General features: G+C 35.5%; 1 protein-coding gene and 2 non-coding genes across 4 annotated transcripts in view; 2 read left to right on the plus strand and 1 right to left on the minus strand.

The window, feature by feature from the left end:
• Positions 1-13865, minus strand: part of NSUN3 (NOP2/Sun RNA methyltransferase 3) — a 449969-nt gene that overhangs the window by 193332 nt on the left and 242772 nt on the right. The gene's annotated exons all lie outside the window — the stretch shown is intronic.
• Positions 8973-9052, plus strand: LOC113257059 (small nucleolar RNA U2-19). Its single transcript, XR_003316813.1, has one exon. It is a non-coding gene; the product is annotated as a small nucleolar RNA U2-19 (small nucleolar RNA).
• Positions 9211-9280, plus strand: LOC113257054 (small nucleolar RNA U2-30). The gene has a single exon (XR_003316812.3). It is a non-coding gene; the product is annotated as a small nucleolar RNA U2-30 (small nucleolar RNA).

Consider the following 13865-nt stretch of genomic DNA (forward strand, 5'->3'; position numbering starts at 1 on the left):
GCTGAGCAAGGCTACAGCCTGTCTGCCCTTAGTTTTCCTATTTACGCATGCACTAAGCTTCCTCCCCATTCTGTGTGGGGCTTTGAAGCATTGGGAGGTAGATTAAAATTCCATTACTTTTGTCTCCAACATCATATTCTCCTTCTTTCAGAGACAGTATTATCCATCTCTCCTTCCCTGATAGTGGGCAGCCTCCAGAGAAAAAATCAGTTTATTAATAAGGAAATTCATTTAGGAAGTATTAAAAATATTTCACCCTTAATATGTAGGTTTCCATGGATAGAAATGAAGAGGTTAAAAATTCTAGCAAAAGAGAACAAGATAAGTCAAAAAAAAAAAAAAAAAAGCAAACAGAAGATTGTCTACAAAGACACAGCCTTCATTCAAAAGCAAAATGCTTATTTTATGATTTGGTCCAGAAACCATTCTAGGATAAAGAACCAATTTATAATGAGGCAAAATAACCTTCATGTTAATTACTAACAGAGCTTTTTCCAGATAGCATTGTGCTCAGAGAGTATATTTACTAGGAGAAAAGTAATACTTTATCATATACAAACTTGTGTTACAGAAGTATTTTTAATACTGGGTTTTGTGATGAATAGAATAAAACCCATGTTGAAAAATTTTGTTAGTGAAATAGGATTTTTTTTTAATGTGGCCATAAATTAATATAAGTAAAAAAGATTCTGGTGATGGTTTAGTAAATACTCATTATTTACTAAATAATTATTCAACAAATATTTATTGAGTACTTGCTATATGCCAAGCACTATTGTAGGGCCAGGTATCATGTAGTGAACAAAACACTGTCAAGCAGGAGACAGACAATAAACAAGATAAATAAGTAAAAGATATGTGAATAAATGATGTGTTCTAAGAAGGAATTATAAAGCAGAGAAAGCCTATGAAATGTGAAGCTAAGCATTAAAATTTTAGAACAAGTGGCCAGAAATGTCTTATTAAAAGATGATTTTTGAATAAAAATATGAAGGAAGTGAGGTAGCTAACCATGTCAATGTAATAGGGAAGAATATTCCAAACTGTGAGTGTATTCAGTGCAGAAGCCTTCTCAAAAGTATGTCTGATATGCATGAGAAAGGACAAGGAAGCCAGAGTTGCTGAAATCCTAAGAGGAAAAACTGAAGGTTGAGAGGCCATGTGGAGCCAGATCACATGGAAAGCGTTACAGTGAGGCTTTTGCATTTTACTGATTGAGAAAGCAATGGAAAAATTTGGTGCAGAGGAGTGACCTAATCTGATGATAATTTAATAAGATCACTCTGGCCACTGTGTTGATAAATCGTCTATAGGAGTACAAGATTGGACAAGAGAGGCCAGCTGGGAAGCTGTTAAAATAATCCAGGCTAAGGGACGATGGTGTCTTGGACTTATATGATAGCAGTAGATATGATAAGAACAATCAGATTCCAGGTATATTTAAAGGTAGAACCAGATAGATTTCCCTGTGGACTTGGATATGAGGTTCAAGAGAAAAGAAGTAGTCAGGCACGTCACCATGCATTTTGGTTTGAGAAGCTGGGACTAGAAAATCGTCACTTACTGAGACAGCAGCAAAATGCTAGAGGAGTTGGCTTGGGGGAATATATCAGGAGCTCAGTTTTAGAAAGGATATGTTTTAGGATCCTATTAGACATCTAGATGCAAAAGTTAAGGAGGCACTTGGAAGCTAAGGAAAGAAACATGAACCAGATATATAAATATATGAGTCATCAGCACACAGGTGGAATTTATAGCCTGGAGACTGCATAAGATTAAGAGAAGAGAAAGCAGCAAAAGAAATTGAGCAGGAATGGACAAAAAGGTAGAAAGAAGGCTAGATGAGTCAAGTATGTTGGAAAGTAAGTGAAGACAGTTCTTCAAAAGTAGAGATATATCAGATATTGAGCCTGGAGATCTATGTGCCCAAGTTGTTAGGATATTCTGGTTTGATTCTCTTTCATGCAGTCTTTGGATTAGTGATGTTGAACTGTAGCTGATTATATCTGAAGACCCACTGAATTAATAAACATATCCGAACACCAGCCTTGAAAATAGTGGATGAAAAAGTTGGTTAACCAAGAAAATTTGCTACTAGGATGTTTTGGATTAAGCCATTCAATACTACTGAACAAATACTAAGTAACTACTATTTTTAAGATGTCTGGAAGTCAGAAAGGAAAAAGATATACCACTATTATTTGGGAACACATGTTCTAATAGAATTTATTAAAGCTGGCACACAAATAACATAAATATTAAATGTAATCAGTATGAATCTTAATCCACAAAACTCAGGTGGACAAGAACTGTAAATTTGCTTATTTTTCAATACTTTAACTTAATTTTGTATTTTGGGTCTCTATTTGATCAGGTGATGAACATAAAATATTAATCAAGTCAAACCATTTCCTTTATTCCAGGGGTTTTGCCATAAATCTAGTATTCTTATGTAATGCCTTGGTATCAAGGAATGAGGGGATGGTATCGGTCCTTACTCAGGAACTCTTCCTGTCTACACTCTCTGAGATGAGCATGTTCCCATCCAATCCTCAGACTAATGAAGGCAGGTTGCCTCCGCATTTTTCTCATGCTCCCTCCCTTAGCAATTCTCCAGGTCTGGCTCTCTTTCTATTACTTATGCAGTCCCCAAAAAGCACAGGAAGCCACCAAATGCTTCCCCTCAAACTGAGTTGTGAGAAATTCTGTGAGGCTGGTCCAGGTTTTCTCATCTTAGAAATGTTACCCAAGGCTGACTTTTGTTTCCATGTTATTCTGGGAACAAGGTGGAGTTCTGGATAATGGGACTTGTTTGAGTACTAAGAAAGAGGAAATGGATCTTGCTCTGAGATCTTGGATCTGTCTTTGGCTCCCCATTTTTCAAGCAAGAGTAGAGAGACAGAATGCAGGGGCTCACCATACATAAACTTTCTTCTTACCCTCTGATTAAAGAGAAGGGTGTCAGTGAAACTTTTAAATACTCTTCTTTAGTGTTGGCCCTGCAGGACGGAGGCCTAATCTCCCACAGTTATTGGGTATTATAAAGAGTTTCCATAATTAACTAGCAAAAAGTAGACTACAGGTAAGAAGAATCTAGTTAAAACTACCTCTAAAGTTGGTACTGTTTCCCATCTCTTAGCTGTTTTCCCTTTTACTAAAATAAAAGAGCACAGTAGCTGAAAATTAAACTGGATTAAAGTAGCAAAAATAGTATACTTTGAAAATCCATTTATAGGAAAATGTTTTATGAGAGGACACATTGATCTTTATTCCATTTTACATGTCTAAAAATTATCTAATTCTGGGATTAAGGAATTTAAAAATTCTTTGATTCTAATTAATCAGAACATTTTCTTTCACTTAGTTCTGGAAACCCATAAAAAGTTATCAGCTGTCAGCAGCTTCAATGCCAGTTTATTAGAGGCCCTTACTTGGTGCCTGCTGATAGTTATTGTGAAGGCTGAAAGGTTAACAGGAATGGGCTGCTATGAACCTCCTTGCCAGGTGTTTTTCCCTGCAGCTAATGGACCTGAGCCAACTGAAATTATCACTCTAGAACTAGTCACAGACACTCTTAATCTTTGCATAGAAACATTGATAGAGGAGGGAAAAGGCTGGAATTTGTATTTTGCTTTTCACCATCATCACATTTGGAACAATTAAAGTATAGTTAATCTTCTATTTGTAAATGAAGGCCTGACAAATCCAAAAAGAAAGAAACCTTTTAAAATAATATGCATGTATAACATGTTTCATTAAAATAATAATAGTCCCTTCAATGAAACAATGTCTTGTAAAACCTATCGCACTTTTTTTGAGTCATGGTAGTTAAGAGCAACATAGGTATTAACATGTCTAAGTTGTTTTAATTGCTGGGTTTATAAATCTGAACAGTTGTAATGAAATAACAAGAATCAACCAGATGGAACTGAAGTCAGTCACTGTGGGAATTTAAGACATGCATGCTGTTTGGGGGGATTGAATATGTACTTATCCAATTCAAAACAGAGCAGATGGCAAAGCAAACAGGTAAGCACTTGCTTTATCTTTCAGATATTGTGGTTCACTGAATATCCCTATTTATTTTGGGAACTATAGAACATCTGGAAAAAATCAGATGAAAGACAAACAGAGGTGACTGAGAAAGACTTGAATGAGTGCGGAATTTGAGAGTTTTCACGCTGTCAGATGAAGAAAGAAAGAATCTCATACTCTGCCAATCCTCAGGAATCATGGAGACTTTTAGGTAGCAGCATTTTAAGTTAAATACTTAGCTGAAGAAAATACAAGAGAAGAAAATGCTATTATTGTATGAAATCCAAAATTAAACAAGTGGGAACAAGAGAAAGAAGAATGGAACTGAACTGTATATAATAGAGGTGAAAATTGCTCATGCCCACCCTCACATCATTGTGTTCATCCAGTGCCAAGATCTTGGTTTCTAAATACCATTCTCCACATAACGGAACCAGAGTTCCTTGGAGAAATGGCTGAGGCAAGGAAAATCACTGGTGAAGCTAAATGTTCTTATAGTATCAGGAAGCAAAAAAATACTCAGTGATTAATGGGGACATAACAAAAAACCATAGGGAATAGCTTCAAAGATCCAACTGGCCAAATCTGGGACAACTGGAATGTTTTTTTTTTAAAGGAAATAAATTATAACATTGCATTTTAAAAAAAGAGTCCGGTAGTGCCTGGGTGGCTCAGTTTGTTAAGCTTCCAACTCTTGATCTCAGCTCAGGTCTTGATCTTGGGGTCATGAGTTCAAGCCCTACATTCGAGCCCTGCACAGAGGCTACTTAAAATTTTTTTAAAAATTTTTTTAATGTATGGGGGAGGGAGAGAGAAAAAAAACCTCTGTAACAAAAGAATGCTAGCTATTTTGAAGGAATGATAAAATAAGAAAATCATCAATTTGCAAACAACAGTGTCAGAGCTGATTTATATAAGATTCACCAAATGATGCTAAAAACCATAGGATGAAAGGATCCTCACATTTTCAAAGTTTTACCTAACATATTATGTATTGATTACAAAGGGGAAAAAAGGCATTTTTACAATAGTGAAAGTGTCTTAACCAAGGGACCAAAGTTAGCATCACCAGTAATGGATCCAATTAGCATTATGTATCTTCTGATATGATGCAATGGAAAGTATGCAATACCACGTATGGCTATGGGCAAAAAAAAAAAAAAAAAAAAAAAAAAAAAAAAAAAATTAACCTGAAACTAGTTGTGAGAAAACAAGTTCAGACTGTAGAATATTTCACAAAACAATTGCCCTGGATTTGACAAACTTGTCAAGTTTGTAGAAGAAAAACACAAAGCAAAATAAAAACAGGGAAAAGAAAAGAGGAGGCAAAGGAATGGCTATAGATTAAGGGAGACTAAGGAGACATGACAACTAAATGCAAATTGAGATCCTTGATTAGATGCAAACAAACAAACAAATAATAAAAGCCACATTCACACAATTAAAAGGAATATACGTGGCTGGGACAAATGGAGAAATTTGAATGAAACTGTATATTTGATATTATAATTGTGTTAATATGCACTTTTCTAGATATGAAAGTCATATTGTGCTCATTAAAAAAAGAAGTCCTTGTTCTTATGAAATACATGTTGAAGTATTTAGAGCAAAATGTCATTATGTTTGCAAGCTAATTTCAAATATCTCAGCAAAAAAGGTATTAATTTAAAATATATATATTGGTAGAAATTTTAGAGCAAATGTGACAAAATGATAAAAATTAGAACTTCTAAGGAAAAGATATATGTGTACCCATTATACTATTCTTTTAACTTTTTGTAGGATTTAATTTTCTTTTTTAATTTAGAAAAAATAATGTTCATCTCTAAGTGGGTTAATTCAGTTTCAAGGAAACACTTCCCTGACATCCCAAATAGATATAAAGTCTCTTGGTGGCTATTATCAATAGATCTGCAACCTCCCACTGGTACATAATGCTACTTAGTCATCACAGGCCATCACCCATGGACAAAATAAAAACACACTGTAAGTAAATACCAGATTAGAGAGTTTCCTTCGCATTCAAGTCACATCTGGCTTTCTTTGAGAGCAAGGCAGTAAGTAACCAAAAATCCTTGTTAGGTACAAGAAACTGTATAAAACTTCTTGGAATTGATGGTGGTCAATTTGGTAAACTGGTGTAAGTTTCTCTAAAAGACACAGTAATTTCTGAATAAAATTTTAAAAAATAAAACAACAAACAAAAAACCTTGCTTAAACTGCTAAGACTGCTAAGTACAAACGGACCCACCATACCACTCTAAAGCTACTGAAAAATAAGCTTTTTTTTCAATATGGAGAATTGAAGTTACTTGATGGTTTATTTTTTATTTTTTTAGATTTTATTTATTTATTTGACAGAGAGAGAGACAGCCAGCGAGAGAGGGAACACAAGCAGGGGGAGTGGGAGAGGAAGAAGCAGGCTCCCAGCGGAGCAGGGAGCCCCATGCAGGGCTCGATCCTAGAACCCTGGGATTACGCCCTGAGCCGAAGGCAGACACTTAACGACTGAGCCACACAGGTGCTCCTACTTGATGGTTTAGAAAATTATTCATTCATTCAACAAATACTGATTGAGCAGTCTTCTAGGTGCTATAAGACAGATATAAACAAATATATAATATAGTGTCAGTGCTATAGAAAAAATAAAGAAGGCAGGGTCAAGAAGAAAAAAGACAGCAAGGAAATAAAAGATAATAAAGGATGATATTTTTGGTAGAGTGGTCAGAGAATGCCTACAGAGATGAAGAATTGCAAACAGTGAATGTCCAGGAAATTATTATAGTCCAATTTGGATTTGCAATAACATATATGTGTAAGAAGTTGGATTTAAGGATGACAATAATGTTGGGGCTAGGGCTTGGAAGACTTGAATACCAAGCTAAGTTGTTTAGACTTTAGACAATGAGGAGCAAATGAAGTGAAGTGATGTAATCAGTGTTGTATTCTTATTTTTTCCCAAAGAATTTGATACTATATACTAAAGTTTTATAAATTCAATTTCTTCAAACCTCAAGGAGAAAGCAATTTAATTTTTCTTTACAGCCATATTTCTATTGATTACCCTAAAGGAAAATGTATATATTTTAGTCAATTCTCAATTATCTGCACAACATGGGAGCACTGCCAAGGACAGCCCAAAATCTGAGTGAAAGACACACTGTCAGATTGAGACCATGATCTGATTTCCTGAAGCAAGAAAAATTGTATGAGGAGCAGTTTCATAAAGCTGTTCTTCTGGACAGCAAGCGAATAAAGAAACCTGACACCATGAGAAGTTATCCTGCTTCCACATGAATGTTTGTTTGGTTTCTACTCAATAAGCTTGTTGGGGAGAAGGTTTCTCTACCCTTCAAAACTCTTCTGGTTGGTCTAAGAGTTAAATTGACATAAGACAGATAAATAGGAGAAAATCATTTATTTATTTATTTGTTTGTTTATTTATTTATTTATTTATTTATTTATTTATTTTAAAGATTTTATTTATTTATTTGAGAGAGACAGCGAGCAAGCACAAGCAGGGGGAGAGGGAGAAGCAGGCTCCCCGCTGAGCCAGGAGCCTGACACGGGGCTCAATCCCAGGACCCTGGGATCATGACCTGAGCTGAAAGCAGATGCTTAACCAACTGAGCCACCCAGGCACCCCTGAGAAAATCAATTTTAATTTTGGGTGTATAGGAATCCCATATATGAAAGGTTCAAGGATAGAAAAGTAAAACAAGGTATATACACCATCCTGAACTAAGGATAAGGGGGTAGAGGCGTGGGACTTCAAAAGGAAGGAAAGGCATGCACAAGAGATGAAAAAGAGTAATGTTTGATGAATAAATGTTTGCTGGGCCATACAGAAACAGTGAGACATCCAGAGGAATTTTAACAAACAGACGCTATTTTAAATTCCTCCTTGTCTACCACCTCTGGTTCATATTATAATGTAGTTATCTATGGTGATAGCTCTATTTCTGCAGCAGGTTCTCTACCTAACTTCCTTTAGGCAGTTAGGGGAAAAGTCAAAGTTTCTTCCTGAGTTTTGGGGCCTTGACTGTTTTAAGTTCAAATAAACTGCATGCCAAAGTGGCACATCTTTGGAGCAATTCATTCTAAACTCCTACCACCTAAAAGCTTTGATCCTGTGTCTCTTCCTAAGTATCTCAGTCAACTAGGATAAATCCAGATAAAGGTGATACAAAACACATTACACATTTTCAACAGAAAAATTAACAATGGATACAGATAATTCACATAGAGTCAACAATGCAAAACACTGAAATCATACTATGTAGTATCAACAAATATCCACACTTCAATACTTTGAATATGCTTGAAGATAATAAAGCAATAATTGTTCTAAATTACTATGGCATTAGTTTTTCCTCTGTATTTTATTACTGATTTATTTTTTGTTCATCAAACATTCACTGGAGTACCAGATACACAAAAGGCATTGCTACGAACTGTGAGGAGCAATGTCCATAATTATTTCCACTTTCCCAACAGGAGTCTGTTATAATTCAATGTAGCCTCACAATTTTAAAATAAGAGTTTAAAATTCATGGGGCGCCTGGGTGGCACAGCGGTTAAGCATCTGCCTTCGGCTCACGGCGTGATCCCAGCGTTATGGGATCAAGCCCCACATCAGGCTCCTCTGCTAGGAGCCTGCTTCTTCCTCTCCCACTCCCCCTGCTTGTGTTCCCTCTCTCGCTGGCTGTCTCTATCTCTGTCGAATAAGTAAATAAAATCTTAAAAAAAAAAAAAAATTCAGATAGCCATACAATCTAAATTTCTCTAGCATTGTCTTATATGTTGAGGCTCTAGACTTGTAAGTTTTCCATTTATAAATTAGTTGATCTTTGCTAGATTATATATCGCTCTGCGGATCATCTTCTCATCTGTGAAATAAAAATAAGTGCCTTCTGAGATCTGCTCTTACTGAAGAGGATCAATGATGAAGACAGCCAAATCTGAGCATCAGAAGACCTTCCAGTCTACCTGATGCATGATCTCCATAGTTCTGAGAAGCAGAAGTAATTTAGAACAATAAAGGCTGTAGGTGTGTGGGTGTGTGTGTGTGCATGCACACAGGTGAAGGTGACAGTGTATAACTGATGACTTGATGAATGAGATTGGGGTGAGGGTGGAGAGGATATGTGTGTATATGAAGGACTAATCAGTTCTGAGCAATGATGGAAAGGTTTTACTACTGACGTTTGCAATTACGAAGATTTCTGCACTTGATCTGAGCTCAAGAAAAAAAAATAAGTGTACATATTCCATTAGGTTGCTGAGAAAACTAAGTGAGATTAGGCTTATGAAATATTTAAGAAGACTAGCACTTAGCAATAACTCAGTAAATGTTAGTTATGACTATTATTTGTAATTATTAGAATAAAGAAGTTGTGTCCTTATTAAAAGTATTATTACTAGAAGCTCAGAATAAAGTTTTAAATATTTGAATTATACTGAAAAACACAGAGATTCAATATGTATGTGTCTTATAGCAAGAAGGAAAAAGAAGACATAGAACCATGTTACAAATTACAATATAATACCATATATTTATACATATTTATAGTTTCAAGATACAAAAATGAGTGGTTATTAAACTGATGGGAACCAGAGGAACATGAAATGCCTAATTACCTCTTCTTTGGGATTAGCAAAAAATCACTTTTCCTGATCATTAAAGGGTACAGTTTCATCCATAAGCATGGACCAAACAAATTATGAACAGATCCACTGACAGACACCTTAAGAAATAAGATTATTCAGATGTTCAGGCCAGACACCTGAGACACCAAATTCATTTTATAAAGTCATCGTAGTTGTGCTAGCAATAAAATCTCACACCTGTTTTTAATTTTTTTTTCTTTGGTGGTTGCCATCAGTTATTGTAGGTGCTTTTTTTCCCTATGTATTTGATATCCACGGGCAAATGTTTTTACTCTGCTCAGTGAACTGTGCTGAAACATCTTTCTGAAACCCTTCGTTATTACCTTTAAAGGGATATAAGCCTTTAAAGCCTCTTTAAAGAGAACCTATGTGGGGAAAAATAATTCTCATCCTTCCACCCCCACATGACCATTATAAGTCCCCTGCTAAGTGTATACTAACATCTCATAGTTAAAAAAGATGACGCCTTATACTTGCCTTTTTCTCACTTACATAAAGATGCTGGTTCTGGAATTTTCTAATACACTGAAGAGAATTTTAAAGCTATTACTGAATAGTGAAGAAATATTGATCTTGGGGCACCTGGGTAGCTCAGTTTGTTAAGCAGCTGCCTTCCGCTCAGGTTGTGATCTCAGGGTCCTGGGATTGAGCCCCACATTGGGCTCCCTGCCCAGTGGAGAGTCTCTTTCTCCCACTCCCTCTGCTGTTCCCTCTACTTTTGCTCACACTGTCTTTCTGTCAAATAAATAAATAAAATCTTAAAAAAAAAAAAAAAAAGAAATACTGATCTTAAGGTGTTGGTGGTTTTTTGTTTCTGTTTTCTATTGTCTTATTTATATTAAAAAGAATTTAAATAGAGAATATGGCACTGCAGTCAGAGGGGTAGAATAAATTGCTTCTAAGGATCCTCCTCAGTTTAGCCATCTTTTCCAACCTCACATTCTGCCAGATCATCAGGCAAAAGTGTTATCTACGCCAGACATCCCTGACCTTACATATACTTCCTTTCCTTCTGAAAACTGTTTTGCCTGGCACTTTATCCTGACAATTTTAACAGATAAATGAGGAAAAACCCAAGTATACATTTCCAATACCTGCCTGGAAAGCATATTCTGTACTCATTCTAGAATCATCACATGTTATGATGGGAGGTTAGACAACATAGATGGCAAGTAGTAATCTGTTTTAGTGGTTGGGAGCAAATTACTTAGATTTGGATACCAACCCCAGTCCCAGATTTTTAGCTAAGTAAACTTGAAAAAGGTAGCCACCTTCCCTGACTTCATTCTATCTCTAAAATAGGGATAAAAATATCTCATAAGATTATTGAAGACAAATGTGAGGATAAATGTGATAATTTATTTTAAAATATGTTAACTTTTGTGATGCCTCACATTTAATAAGGATTCATTAAATTTGTGGCTATTATGCTACAGCTTCCTTCATTTTTTTCATGTTCCAACTGTAAACACAGACTTTCAAGTCAGGCCCAGTTTCAAAGAATATTATGTATATGATATTTGCAATAGAATTCACCTTTCTGAATCTCAGTTTATTCATCTATTTTCTCAAAGGTGTTTTGAGTATTAAACAATGACCGTAAATTACCTGACATATATGCTAGAATTTAATACTCTGTAAGTGGCAGTTTCCCCATTTCCATTAATATATAAGCTAATATAAAAATGTGGTCAGCATATAATTAATCATAAATCTGGGGGCGCCTGGGTGGCTCAGTCGTTAAGCGTCTGCCTTCGGCCCAGGGCGTGATCCCAGAGTCCTGGGATCGAGTCCTGCATCGGGCTCCTCCCTCTGTGAGCCTGCTTCTTCCTCTCCCACTCCCCCTGCTTGTGTTCCCTCTCTCACTGGCTGTCTCTCTCTCTGTCGGATGAATAAATAAAATCTTTAAAAAAAAATCATCTTGCCAAAAAAAAAAAATCATATATCTGAATAATACTGTTGACTAGTCTATTCTTTACCTTTCATTATCTACCTACACTGGTAGGCTAGTTGGAAACATGATGGCCTTGGTTTTGTCAAATGAGCACAAGTGTCCTGGGAAGCCTTTTTGGAAGGCTTTTGCTTTGCCTAATAAAAGGGACAGAGGAGGCTGATTCCATTTCTTCCCCCCTTTTTCATGCTTTAACTGTGTCCATGATTTCTGGACCTGCAGTAACCGTCTTGAGACCAAGAAAGGAAGGCCAATATAATTTCAGAGATAGCAACCCTGGCATTATTACATAGATAAACCAACGCCAAGAACTGCCTACTCAGCATTTCTTGTTAACCAAGGTAGTAGCTATATAGTTTGGAGAGGTGGAATATCCTCATAGAGGTACTAAACCTCCTCTTGTCTACAAATTAGCTCCAAGAAACCAAAAGAGAAGAAAATATAGAATTTTCACCCCTGCTAACAATTTGAATCTAAATTTTATTTTACTATGTATGCTCCTGGCCAAATGCTTATGTATTCTTTATTCTAACATTTCTGGAAACTAGAATACAAAGTGATGCATTGTAGGTAACAAGTATATTTAGTTACTCTTTTTAACCCTTACACTTCCTGAATTCTCTTGTTCTTACACTTTAGAAAGAGGGAAAACTAAATACATATTACAAGGATGTAATGAATTTTAGAGTGATTCTTTGAGGTACGTTCTATTATTATCATTCCCATTTTATAGATGAGAAAACTGAGGAATTGAGAGGCCTAAATTCCCTTAATTTTTAAGAGGTATATCCAGGCAACATGGGTGCGACATTATACTATTTGTGCCTCATGTTCTTCATCAATAAAATATGATGGTTTTACTGGTTGGCTTCTAAATTTCCTTTCATGTATTTTCTACTTCTTTCAGAATATTAACTGCCAAATTTCTCCAAGTCCTGCTGTCCTCACCACCACAGTTAGAGAGAAGCACCATCAATAGGGGGACAGTTTGGTACAGACTATGGATTTAAACATGGTCTGTCTTAGCCACTTTTACAATGTTTATGGCCATGGGAAATTTACCTAACCTCTCTAAGCCTGGTTCCCTCATTTGTGAAACGGAGTGTAATATCACATAGCAATTTGATCTGAGACTTCAATGAGATCATCCATATAAAGTACTTACCCTACAGGGCTCAGTACATAATGCTCCACAAATATTAGTTATCGTTTTTATTGTTATTACTATCATATTAACCTCTGAAAACTTGATTTCAAGCAAGCTGGTGAGGATTTTCTCGTGAATTAAAATCTACCGTCATAAGAAAATTCTCACTGACATCTTTGATAAATTTCATTAATCTTATTCATAATATCACATTATAAAGTATTTCATATGATGCATGTTCTCTTCTTGGGAATCCTGAGAAATAAACTTGAAATTTACTTTCATTTTACTAGGCCTATAGCAAAAGGAAAAAAATCTACCAATGAGACTACCAAAACAAAAGCAACTTTCCTTTAATTTCCTATACCAGTCAATAATTAGATATCATAGGATGGTAAAAGCAGGACAGCTTCACATCAAACATTACACTAAAAACTGGATTCCATCCAATTATCAGATCCTAATAACATACATCCCAAGCTTCTTAAGGAATTAGCTGAAACAATTACCAAGCTACTAAATATTATCGATGCGTTTTTGAAGGACATAGTGCCCGTGATAGCAATAACTCATCATCTTTCTTTTAGAAAGGGAAAGGACAATTCTAAACGTAATAAGCCAATCACCTTGACCAGTTGACCAGTGGATTTCCAATCATGCTCTTTAGAGCCTATCTAAAGAAAATCTTCTTAACCTTTTCCACACTCTTTTATCTATATCCCTCTTTTAACTTCAGTTGAAGTATACATATATATGAAATTTATATGAATATGCACACACGCAATACAAATTTCACAAATTGGACTTTTTTTTTTAAGAAAGGTCTTAAGGGCTAAGAAGCCAAAGACAAAAATTTTAATTACTATGACTTAAAAGACACAAGAAAAAAATCACCAAATTGTTTAAAATAAGTAAAAAATCCATATTTTTTACGTCTAAGGCTTTAGATCCACAACCTTATGTAAATGAGAGTAAGTACTACCAGGATGTTGGGGTATTGGAAGTGGGTTTTATTCTTTGCCCTTTAATTCTGCCATTCAGAGTATTAATGCTTAGCTATTA

This window comes from Ursus arctos, unplaced genomic scaffold, assembly GCF_023065955.2.
Source record: "Ursus arctos isolate Adak ecotype North America unplaced genomic scaffold, UrsArc2.0 scaffold_4, whole genome shotgun sequence".
NCBI lineage: Eukaryota > Metazoa > Chordata > Mammalia > Carnivora > Ursidae > Ursus > Ursus arctos.